Genomic DNA, 13091 nt, shown 5'->3' on the forward strand with positions numbered 1-13091 from the left:
GCAATGTCTGGGATGATTTTTTTTCCCGTGACTGCTCTTCCAGACCTATTAGCCCGGGATTTGGGCGAGTGGAGCTGAGGTGGTAAGTTCAAAGCTCAAACCAGTAGCTTGACCGTTAATCTTAATACATCCTTATTAGATTCATAATTGAGGAATTTATTTAATTTTGTATTTTAAAGTTACCAAATAATAATTGTACCTGTTGCTTACTGAAGCAACCCTAACAGCAAGAATGGCAGCAAAAAATCTGTTGAGAACGCCTTGAAGTTTTTGTAAACTGTGTGGTTGAAAACCATTCAAGACTTGACTTTTTGCTGAAGGCCCCACATTGAAAGCCATAGACCTTTGATTCTCATTCAAGTAAATTAGAGAAAGCTGGGCTCTTCATCCTGTTAAATCCTTTGGGGGTGTATCTAGAGTTTGAATGTAGTCCAAAGTAGAGATCTTGCTGTTTCTTAAGTCCTGTAATGTTAATTGATGGAGAAGATGTGGGTCATCTTGCAGATAAAATCTGACTGCCAAGTGATTTAGCAGTTGGAATAGAAAAGTTTTGGAATGACTACATAATGACAAATTATTCATTGAATTATCAGAACTGGACTTGAGTCATATGACGCATGGAATTGCCCAGTTTCTAAAACTGACTACGCAAACCCAGCCCTTTGTGGATGGGATGCTTCTTGATTTACCATGTTATTTCATGACTGCTTTTTAATCACTCATTTTTCTTAGTATGAAGAACTACAGTGATTTAAGGAGAAAAAAAAGTATCTCATGAAAGAATATAGCGGTGTTGTCAGCATTGCTTTAAAGTATGGAGGAAACCCAACTCTGAAAATGGGTAGGAACCAAGGACAGTTCCACGGCCGGCACTGCACTTTCGCTGAGGTTGGGACCTGGGGAGGACGTCATTTCTGATGCTGCCCTGTAATTCTGGGTACAGCGTGTATCACCAGCACGTGACACTGGACCCTGCTGCTGCTACAATTGCTTCCACTGCCACCACTTGGGAAACTAGTTATTGCTGGAAAGTTGCTGTCTTACCTGTGCGTCTTTGTAACATTAGCTGGTGATTCAAAGCCCTCAGTGTGCCCTGGATTGGTTGAGTTTAGGTCACTGCCTGCACCCTAGCTGCAAGGGGAGTGAGTATTTGGCCTTTCTGGCTTATAAGAGAGAAGGCAGGCTCTAATTCTCACCGATATTCACATAGTGGGGAAATCAGCAAACGTAAACAGAGGGAAAAGGATAGAAGTAAATGCCAAACATCCAAACAAAACAAACTCAAACTACTAAATGCATTTTTCATACTGATTAACACTTGTTTATTAGTACTTTACACAAAAAATATATTTGCACTTCTTTTGTGTTGCTAGGCTATGGCTCCCTTGCGCTGCAGTCATAGATGTTCTGTTGAATACGTCCACTCCATTGGTTGTAGTGTGTCTGAAATGCCCTGTTGGGAATCACTGCAGTCTGAAAATCGTGTTAGAGAAATCAAGGTTTGGTGCATTGTTTTATGCAGTTTTTTTCTACTGCTATTGAAGTCTGTCATTATGCGATACAGTTTCTGTATTCCTTATCACCTTGTAAGGAATTTTTTTTTTTTTTAAATCCATCATCAATTGTGAAATCCTTGAGAGGAGATACTACATCTTTCAATTTTTGTAGCCCCTATCCCTGGCACCTAGTAAGCGAGTAGTCTGTAGTGTCAACGTGGCAGAATTGCCCTTTAGCTGTCCTTGCCTTCTGCTGCTTTCTATTTGAATTAAGAAATGGAATGAAAATATTAGTTTGTAGCAAACATAGCGGGGAAGGGGGGAACCAAATACATACTATTGAAGAACAGGTATTTATTATAATTACTTTATCAGTCGCCAAGTGATTTATTGTTATAAGATTCTACCTGATCTCCTTTGGCTTTGGGCTGGTTTGATTTCTGCTTTAGTTCTTGCATATTTATTTTTATTAAGGAGAAACTTGAACCTGCTTCGTGGCTTTTCTTGCTTGTTTCCTGTCGTTAAGGATTAGCTTCTTGTTTTTCATGTTGTAAGTGGAGAAGAAAATGAAATATGTAAGTTGGAGAAAGATTACATGACTGTTAAATTGTTACCTGAAATAATTTATATTATCCTTTTTCTGCTCTTGCACACATTTTTAGTTTGAAGGAGCTGAAAAGATTGACCGAGGGGTCATGTTATCTAGTTGCGTTGGTAAGTGTAGCACATACTATTCCATTGAAATGGTTCTGCTTTTCGGTGGGTGTCCCTACTCCCCAAGGTAATGACCTAAGTCTTATTCTTTTCCATCCCTGTCTGGGGCCGAGCAGATGGGAGACACTAACTGTTGAAGTTGTAAAAGGATAATATTTTGGGGAATTTTAAGTCGCTGTATATTATGTTTGTTCTTGGTTTTCTAAATTTCTAAATTGCCTGCAGTTCCCATATCAAGAACTTCCCCTGGCAAACTCAAATGATAGCTTCTTCTGTAGGGTAAAGAGGACATATCTTCCATCCTTAAAGCTGAGATTGAGGCTTAGTGCCTCCTGGGAGGAAGGGAGAGGATTTGGAAGTGAAAGTCCACCTTTTTCAGCCCCGGTGGGTTGTGGGAAGAAGGGGGGCAGAAGTAGGGAAAACAGACTGGGAAATACATGATCTGACCTACCTTGTCTGGGCCAAACTTCTGGGATTGGGGTGAGTGTGTTAAATGGGTTGAGGGGACAGCAAAAGTAGAAGGCCTTCGGTTCTGCTCCTTATTTGGAATCTTGGGTGGTTAGTGCTGGACCAACGTTGGGGGCCATAGCACAGCAGTAGTAGAAGGAAATGGTAGAGGGATAGATGAGCCTCTGGTAGCAGGGGATTCCGAAATGCTGTCACACTGCTGTGAGGGATGTGGAGGTGCTCAGCGGCATGGTGGGACAGCAGGCATCAGGGCAACAGATCGTGTGACTCCAGACTAAAGGTCAGGGTCATGGATACTAGAGAGAGGAGGCAGCATGCCATCCCCAAAGGTGGGATGGCACTAGTCCAGCCATGGGAACTCATCATCTCCTTGCAGCAAAGACCAGTGAGGATCCATGGACACTCCAAGATCCAAGGTCTTCTTGCCACCCTAAGGATGTCCTATAAGCCCCATGTGGTCAAAAATGTACCTGCAAGTAACTAAGTGTTTAAACCAGCTCTGGTAAGGAGTTAAATGTCTGAGTATTAACTGGGAGTGACTGAGATATTATTTGGCAAATTTTAAGTTTTGGCTGTCTACTAGGGTGACTCTTCATGATGAAGATTAGATTAATTATAGAAAAACAGACCCCTGTTCATGAGACGGATGAGATCCATTATAGAAAATAAAGCAGCTACTCTTGAGTTACAGTGTGGGTAAATGTGACCAGGCAATAAGGGCAAAAAAGAAGACTGTGTTTAGTGAGGTGAAGGAATCTGTCTTGGCCAAGGACAGAATCTGGGTCGGGGCAGGAGGGAATACCTTCATGTGTTGGGGTAAGAAGAAGGGGTGTCACAGAAGGCAGCAACAGTGATGGAAAGGTTTGAGGACAGCTAGGGAAAGGCTGCTGAGTGACTCCGTCTTAGAGAAGAGAAGGTTTGGAAGAGTCTTCTAGGAGAGAAGAGTGAATTGCCTAGGGAAATGTAGTAGGATTGCCGGGAAGGACTGAGGGTCCCCTTAAAACTCGTGTTCATTTATGTAAAGTGGGAGCTATGAGCAGGGTGATGCCTTTTTCTCTGGGTTTACCCGGGACTGCCAAGTTAGAATGATGGCTGGAGAAAGGGAGAAGGAAGTTGAAGTTGTAGGCAAGGGAGGGTGTAATCATGGACCGTGATTTCTAGGCTAGGACTGAGATTATGAAGAGGATGATGGACAGGGAAATGGGGTAGAATCAATGGATTAGAGGACCTGAGGTGGTCAAAGAAATGGTGGCAGATCGAGAATGGGATGGCTTGACATATATATGCTTTAGAAGAAGTGTATGTGTTGGTACAACAAGGTTTAGGGTATGGCAGAAAGTGGCTGAGGTAGGGAATAAGAAAGATTGTTGAAGTGCTCAGGAAACTGAGGGGCTGAGGTGCTAGATGGATTTTCTGGATAAGTGACGTGACCAAGAAGAATGTTAGGCATTGAACAGATGGTTTCAACAAAGGCAGAATTCTCACGTTGGCTTCCCAACCCAAGGTTTAAGGACTGAGTAGAAAGAGCCAACTGGAGACAGGACTCTCTATGGATATGACTTCCATTTTTCTTTTTTAAGCTGGAGTGATAATTCCTGTTTCTTTGGCTTCTCCTTTTTCTTCTGCAAAGAGGTTTGGGAAAGGGTTGTATAGAAAGAGAACTGATATTGAAAACATTCGGTCCATGTCAACACCACAGCAGAGGCTGTTGTTCGAGAGGATGGCCTGCTTTGTATGGATTGCATGAGTCGTTCTTCAGAAACCTGGTGCTTGTTCAAAGAGCTCAAGAACAGAGCACGCAAGGGACAGGGATGGAGGCTGGCGCCTGGAACTCCTAGGACGGGAGGCTGGGTCACAGTGACTACCTCTGTGGGGCTGGCAGTGTGTCAGCGTGCTTGTTTCCCTCAGCTTTGGACACTGACTGTATCGCCAGGCTTTTGAATATTTGCCAATATGATGATGAGTGGTATGTCAGCTTAGTTTTCATTTGTATTTCAGTTGCATGATGAATAAAGTTAAACATTTTTTCATATGTTTAAAGGCCATATTCATTTCTTTTTGTGAACTGTCTGTGTCTATTTTTGTCCATTTTTTTCCTAAAAGATTTTGGCCATCCCCCCTAAATTTTAAACATTTTGTTGTTTATTAGCGATATTAGCCATTTGCCTTTGATAAATATTGCAAATATTTTCTCTCAGGTTGTCATTTTTTTTTTTTTTTTTGGTGGGCGCAGCTCACACTGGCCCGTGTGGGACTCGAACCGGCAGCCTTGGTGGTGTCAGCACCCACGCGCTCACCGACTGAGTCTTTTAACTTTGCATATGATGGAGTAATTTCTCCATGTTTTGTTTGAGAATTTGAATTCTTTAAATCTGTATGTTTGGCACTCTGATTCATTTAGAGTGTATTCTAATGTATGGCATGAGGAATGGTTCTAATTTTATCTATTGTCCCATCACCATTTGTTAAAAGGATTATTTCTGTCTTACTGCTTTGCTCCAGTGATCGTATTCTAGATCACATACTAGTTGGGTCTAACTCTGGACTTGCTATTCTATTCCATTGGCCTGTCTATTCAAGCTCCAGTACCACACTGTTTTAATGATAGAGGAATAGAGAATTTAATTACTAGGAATACTCTTACGTCATCTTCAAATATGTAGTTTTGGTTTTTCTTTTTCCATTTTTATGCTTCTAAGTGTTTTTTTCTAGGCTGATGGCTTGGAGGAATGCCTCCAGAGCAACGCTAAATAGTAGTGGAGATAGTAGATATTCTTGTCTTGTTCCTGGTCTCTAGGATTTCCTTTTTAAGATGCTAGTTTTAGGACTGAGGTACATATATTCTATCACGTTAAGGAAGTACCCCTCCATTCCTACGTTCTCAAGAGTTTTAAATTAAGAATAGGTGTTGGATTCTGCAGAAAGCATTTTTATCATCTTTGGAGAGTCATAGGATTGTTTTCCCACTAGGCTTTTTAATATCCCATCATAAGTTTACGAGAGACTATAGAACCAAGTTTATACATCTTCTATTTCAGGCTTGCTTGCTTAGGTAAAGAAAATCGTTACAAGAAATGTGTTTCCATGTTGTGAAATGTTCATCCGTGCGATTGGATGAGTTAGGGTTTGCTCAGAGAAGCAGAATCACTGAGTGACAAAGGATAAGGACTCCAGAGATTAGACCTTGCTTAATTGTGGGATTTGGTGAAGATGCTGTTGAATCTGCATCGTGTGGGGGCCTGAAGACCCTGCACGTCAGCAGAGCTGCCGGAACGATGAGCTGACTGTCAAGTGGGGCAAGCGCGAACAAGCTGGAATCCAGCTGGAATCAATAAGGACAATTTGGAACCTGCGTCTGTCTGTCACTGCCTCCCGTCTCGATGGCACTCGTGGCCCCTTTGCCACAGAACTGTTCATGTACTGTGCTCCACAATTTGGAGGAACTTCAGGAAGATACAGCAGGAGCTGGAGGAGCAGAGCCTGGCTGCTGCTGCAGACCAACCGTGACGGTGTCCACAGACCTTCAGAACATAATTGTGGTTGCCTCACCTCTGCCTTCCAAATCTCACAGGTATCATTTGTGGCCAACCTTAACCTAGCATCATATGGAGAGGGAATTCTGGGAAATGTAGTTCCAGCCTGATCTGTTGCTCTACTACACAAGCCACCACAGTTCGTCCCTTGTCAACTACATGCAACACATTCAACCATAGGTAACTATACATAACAACAATAGCAAACTCATTCTCCCACCGAGCCTTACAACCAAAAATACACTGACCCTTTTCCGAAAGTGTATACAAAATCTCTTTGTCCATCTTTGGGTGATTTTATCCTAACAGCTGAATCACATGCTCCCTTTGATGTTGTGTACCTTTGATATAATCTACTGTCATTGTCCAAGAGCCATCTGTCTTCTACGTTGGCCAAATAGGCAAGTTAAAAGGGGATATAGGAGGGATCACTACCTCTGCATCAAATAATTGATTGTGGCATTAAGGCCTTCCGAAGTGTAGCATTAGTTTTGGTTTACTGTTTAGGCGGGTAAAGGCAGTTCCAGTGGCTTTCACTTGGACTTTTATACCATAATAGCCATTACTCTGTGGATAAGGGAATAAGAGAGGGGATTCTGACAGCTGCTGAGCAGGATTTGGGGTGGGTTTGGGGACCTACTGGACCCACGATGAGATGAATCTGAGCCCAGACCCCCTCGATCTCCTGACTTCCATAAGCTCCTGTTCCTGAGAGTTTGGAAGACAATGCTATTTTGGGTCTTTAGGAATTAACTTCGGTTCAGCACCGATACCCAGAAATTGCCCCCCAAAGTTTGGTTATGTCCTCTATTTACCCCAGTGCAAAGTCCTGGTAAATGGCTGTAGGTCTCTTTTGGGAAGCCTAGGAGGAAGGTTTATAGTCACATTTGGCTCTGTGGGGGAGTTTTTCTTCCAGAGGACCTGACTTTCTCTTCATTCAGTAGGCTCTGGGTCTGTGAAGTGGCCTCAATGTGGGAATTGGTAGAAGGGCCACAACTCTATTTTTTGGTTATTTAAATCATATTTCTGTTTGCCACACTGAGAGCTTTCCCACCAATACTCATCAGGTAAGACTTTAGTAGACGCTCCCCCATTTCAGTTCTAGGGGCACTGTGGTTCATTAGCCACTGTCAGAGATCTCTGCTATTCACACCTGGGTACTATTTGGGCTGCCATTAGGGTCTGCTTCCACCTCGTCTTTGGTGATTAAGTGCTACCACCCGGTCCCTGCACCATAGGAATCCTTCACCCCTTCACTAAATTCATTCCCCACTAAAGGAAAGTCACCACTTTCCTTTCTGGTCTGTGGAGAACAGCTGCCACAGAGCACTCAAGAGGGCCAGGGCCCTCTCGTGAATGTACTTCTCTCAGTTCGGGGAACGGCAGTAATTTTGGTGTGTAATGCACCTCCTCCTGGGTCGTACTTTTTAGCTTTATCCTTTGGGGCCGCCCAGGACTTGAGTCTGATCATAGATCTAGAAACACTGAGAGGGGGTGAGGGTAGTTCCCAAGAAGGGTCAGTAGTCCTCCACGAGGCACTAATAGGGGAGCCCACTGCAGCTTCTTCAGGCACAGGGAGACCAACCTTTTCAGCGCTTTTACTGGGAAAGGCAGTTCAACAGAATTGAGGAGTTCAAGGTACCCCATTTCATGAACATCTGCCTAAATGTTGGCATCCCTCATTTAGGATGCTTCTCCTTACCAGTTTCCTAACTTGATGTATGAGTTCCACATGTGAGTTTGGGAATTTGGCTAATGTCATTCAGTTCTTGCTACTCGTAGTGTGGTCTGTGGATCAGCAGCGTCACTTTCAACTGGGAGCTTGTTAGCAATGCAGAGTTTTCTGTTGCAGCCCAGACCTACTGAATCAGAATGTACGTTTTCTGTATATGATTTCAAGATAGTTGCATAACTTGTGTTTACGTTAAACCAATTTCTGTAAGCACTTTTAAACTTCAAGTTCTCAGTAGCCCAGTTATTTGATAAATCTTTCCTTTGAGATTCTTCTGGGGGACCCTATGATTTTACTTTACATTTAATTCTATATATGCGACATCTATAATTTTTGCTGATCAGATTTTACATGATTTCCCGTTTGCGGTGTGGGAGTTCCCCATGAAGTCTTAATTATTAATATGGTAGATATGATGCTCCCTCTGGTGGACAATGGGGTGAAAAGCACTTTTCAGAATAGTCACTTGGTTTTTAGCTATTAAAACTTAATACCCTTTGGTGAACCTCCTTCCCAAACATTTATCACAACTTTTGCTTTGAATGCCACCAACCAAGACAAACTAGCCAAATTTTTTCATAAACATCTATATAAAACTCACCGTAATGAAAGAGTACTGGTTACATTGATATGGTAACAGTGCCTTATTAATGACCGTGTTATTCATATTAAGAATCAAAAATCATGTCTGAAACTGGTTGTCACATTGGAATTTTTGACGATCTGGGGGAGAAATTGTACCTGTTCATCTACTTATCATGGTATTTATTATTGTGGAAATGATTCTCCTTTTTCTCCCCTCATTTTTGCTATAATAATTACTTGGTAGGATGAAAATGATAAATGTGACCGTGTGGAGTAATCCTATTTTTTTTTTTATCTAATTCTAATCATAGAACTCATATGGTTGCTCTCCAGCAACACCATTATATTTCTGAACAGTTCCTGAAAAGGCTCATAACCCATGTGATAAACACCTTAGTGGTTTTATTTTGAAAGTAAAAATCAACAACTAAAACCATTATTTTACTTGTTTAAATATAGTAAAGTCAAGAAAGTTTCCTTTTTAAACTTGTTGCCAGAGTACTGTTTTAACATGGCCTATTCATGTTTAATTTTAAGCATTTAAGAGATTTACAATTCTAAGTTGATACTAATTTTTTTAATTCATTACTTTGCTTGAGAATCAATGTCAGGAAGTCCTCTGTTGTTGTTAGACTTTGAGGCAAAAATAAAAAGAGAAACCACATAAGGAGGAAAAGATAGATTGATACATTGACAGTTTTAACTTCATAAAAGTTAAAAACATCTGTATGTCAGAGAACTGTGTTATAATAGAAAAGCCATGAAACTGAGGAAAATATTTGCAACATAAAGCACATATCTTTCCTATACACAAATCATTCATAAATTAATAAGAGAAAGCAACTTACCTGTTTCCTGGGGCGTTTTTTTCTCTTGGTCTCTGCTTCCAAACATTCCTGATCTTTAGATTTCTCTGTGAGAGATTCTCTTTTGATTCGTTGGTTCTCAGATTGGCTACACATTGGAAGCATCTGGGCAGCTTTAAAAAAATACTCATGGGTCCCACCCCAGAGATTCTTATTTAATTGGTTTAGAGTGTGGCTTGAGCACGGCAATTTTAAAAGCTCCCCAGGTTATTGTAACGTGCAGTCTGGGATTACAACTACTGTCTCTCTCTTTCATTGTAAGTGACTCCCCTCTCTGCATATTTATATTCAAGAACTAAGGTGAAATTGCCACAGCTGGGTTCAGTCAGGCTACTTATGATAGCCATAAATAATTCTGCAAGTTGAATTTCAAACTGGACATTTATATTAGCATGTTCTGTTCACATTTAAATTATTGTCATACATAGGACAAGCATGTATTAAACTGAATTATTAATTTGAACGTTGTGATGTTTCGCACAATGAATTTGATGAGTATATTAAAATGTAATTGTTAGCATTTTTCCGCTACTGTGTTTACTTCTTGTTAGGAAGATGTTAATTAGAAAGATTTATGTTGTACGGGTGATCAGGGAAAAAGTGCTTGGATATTTAGGTAACAGTTTCTCCAGGCAGTTTAATTTTTTATTTTTTGACTATATAATATTAGATACTCAGTTTAAGTGCTGAAAACTTAAGCATCTTATGAAAGGTTTTCTTAAAGTCTGTGAATCATTGGTTTTTACTCCTCGTATAAATTTGCCTGTAGAATTTTGAAAATATTCTGATGTCTGGGTCACATCCTTAAAGATCCTTTTAAAGCTCCACGGTTAATGCTGATACATAGCCTGAGTTGAGAACCTGTTAGGGGGGGAAAGACAAACTGGATACGAGTAAAAAGAAGTGGCATAGATAATAACTATGGAGGAATAACTAACAGGGAAATGCATGTAGACCATTTTGACTGCATCAGAGTGTAGTCTGTGTAGGAGGTTACGGGGGATAAGGTTGGGATAGATTCTGGAATACAGAAGGCCTTGGCGGTCAGGCTCAAGAATTTGAACTTGACTTTGTGGGTATTGAGGAGCCCATAAATAATTTTGAGTACCAGTATGAAATGCAAACATTTTCTGACACACAAGAATACCAATTTAGGTGAATTTTGTCATTGGGGAGAGATGTGGGAAAACGAGAAGAGGATTCCACTTAAGAGAAAATTTGCTTTACTCTGAGTGTGAAGTAATGAAGGCCTGAGACGGGAGATGTAAAACAAGTCCTTTTGAGAGGAGACTTGACCTTGTCATTTGTTGACTTGATTATACATACGGTGAGGAAGGAGTAAAGGGTGAGTGCAATTTGCTGGAATAATGGTAACACGACTGCACGTTGAAGTTCATGTGGGTGAGATCACCAGCTGTGGGGACAGAGCCAGGTGTGCAGTTTCCAGGCTCTCGGCCTCATGTGGAAAGGTGCTCACTCGGGTAGTAAATGGCCATCAACTGTGATTGGATGGCCATCAGCTGTGGCTTGTTGGCCGTCAGCTGTAACCAGTGAGCCACTGGCCACTAATATAACTGCCATGGCTGAGCTAGCAATAAATGGGGGCTAGCGAGAAGATGGTGGCTGAGCCTGCAAGCGGCGGAGTGTGGATTGCGGATTCTGTGGCTCCTGCTTCCTGTGTCTCCAACCCAGCCGCCAGTGAGACTATAGTGGTATGACTCCCCCACCTATGGGTCCGTGGGTGTTCCTTTTTGGCCTCACCATGTCCTGCATTCTCATGTGGGGAGCCGGACAGGAGACCCCGCAGGCCGCCCCGCATGACACCAGCTAATAACTTATTCAGCAAAAGACAGTGCAGCTAAGGACCGAGCTTAAGAAAAACTGCTTCTCAGGATTGGGAGACAAGAGAGGGCTTTTAAATAACTTAATGATTCCCCCTTTTTTTGGCCTACGTTTCACTGTCAAGGTGAATAGGTAAGTAATTCAGACTCTGAGCCTCAGTTTTACCTTTTTTGAAATGAAGAGATGGAATGATTTCTGATATCCTTTTGAAACTTTCTACAAATCTTGAACTCATTTTTGTATTTTCTGCCACTCTTTTCTTGTAATGGTTTTATTGACATAGAATTCGTATATAGTCACGTGCCGCATAACGCCAGTTTGGAGTTTTGGTCAGCGATGGGCCACATACACAGCGGTGGTCCCATAAGGTTATAATAGAGCGGAAAGATTCTTACTGCCTCATGTCCTCGTAGCCGTCACAATGTAACACATTAGTCATGTGTCTGTGGTGATGCTAGTGTAAACAGACCCACTGAGCTGCCAGTCGTATAAATGGACACCACATATGATTTTGTACAGTCCATATACTTGATAATGATACTAAATGGCTACGTAACTGGTTTATGTATTTACCATACTTTTTGTTGTTGTTTTAGAATATACTCTTTCTGCTTATAAAAAAAAAAAATTTGCTGTAAACAGCCGCCGTGTGATGCTGACAGCAGCCTCATATACCTCGTGTTTACTGTGTCTCCTGATGGCATCATTTTCTCTTGTGCTTGGTTTAATCTCGTGTTGTTTTTCAGTAACATGCTGTACAGGCTTGTCGCCTAGAATCAATAGACTAGGTGTGGGTGGCTGTACCCCCTAGGCTTGTGTATGTGCACTCTGTGATGTTTGCACAACAATGAAATCGCCTACTGATGCATTTCTCAGTCTGTATCTGTATCATTAAGTGGCACATGACTGTACTGTACCATTCATCTATTTAAAGTGATAGAAAGTAACAACATCTACCATTTTATCCATTTTGAAGTGTCTAATTCAGTGGCATTAAATACACTGAAAATGTTATGCAAATAGTACCACAACCAATTTTAGAACATTTTCATCATCCCTCAGAAAACCCCTGTACCTTAAGCCTATCTTCTACTCTAACTAGAAGAAAACCTTAGGATTAAACCCTTGAATTTAGGCTCTTTATCACCTGCTGTGTAACCAAATGACTTCACACCCACCTAGAAATCACTTCCAGTTCAAATCGGCTCCTTGCCATCGTGATCCACTAGATGGCAGTGTGGGAACACCAGGTAGGAAAGTGACGAAGGGATCCACCTCTATTTGTACTCAATTACAACAGGCTGTACACCATTACATCTACTTGTAGCAGTAGATGTAGTTGTTATGAAGGCAGCCTCTGAGGACTGAGTCTCCTCTTGAAGATTTTGCTAACGCAGAATATTGTATTTACAATGGTCAACTCCTGGGCTTGTTTCCTTATTTATAAAACAAGGGTCCTGGGTACCTCACGCGATCTCGTGAGGATTCAATGAAAGAACACACATGAGAGTGGCTAGTCTAGTGCCTGAAATACTGCATTGTTTCTCAAAGCATGACCACCCTGTTAAAATTAGCTGGGGGTGGGGCTTACACATCTGTTTGCCTGTGCCTCTCAGAATATCTACTATTTTAAGCACAGGAATCTACATTCTTACCAAACTGGGTGGTGCTGGCACCTACCAAATTTTGACACCTGCTTACCCATAGGACAGAGACATATTCCATTTGGAATCTAGCCTTTGCCTACTTTTTGGTGTTATTGGCACTACAGTTTGAGACCACTAGGGCCAAATAATTACAACTTGAATGTGAATAGTATAGCAGTTCTCAGTAGCAGGCTAATTAAAGGCTTTAC

The 13091-nt window shown here is 41.5% G+C and overlaps 1 protein-coding gene across 1 annotated transcript in view; it reads left to right on the forward strand.

The window, feature by feature from the left end:
* SMYD3 (SET and MYND domain containing 3) overlaps positions 1–13091 on the forward strand; it is a 548999-nt gene that overhangs the window by 1257 nt on the left and 534651 nt on the right. The window lies entirely within an intron of this gene.

The sequence above is a fragment of the Rhinolophus ferrumequinum genome, chromosome 27, assembly GCF_004115265.2.
Source record: "Rhinolophus ferrumequinum isolate MPI-CBG mRhiFer1 chromosome 27, mRhiFer1_v1.p, whole genome shotgun sequence".
Lineage (NCBI taxonomy): Eukaryota > Metazoa > Chordata > Mammalia > Chiroptera > Rhinolophidae > Rhinolophus > Rhinolophus ferrumequinum.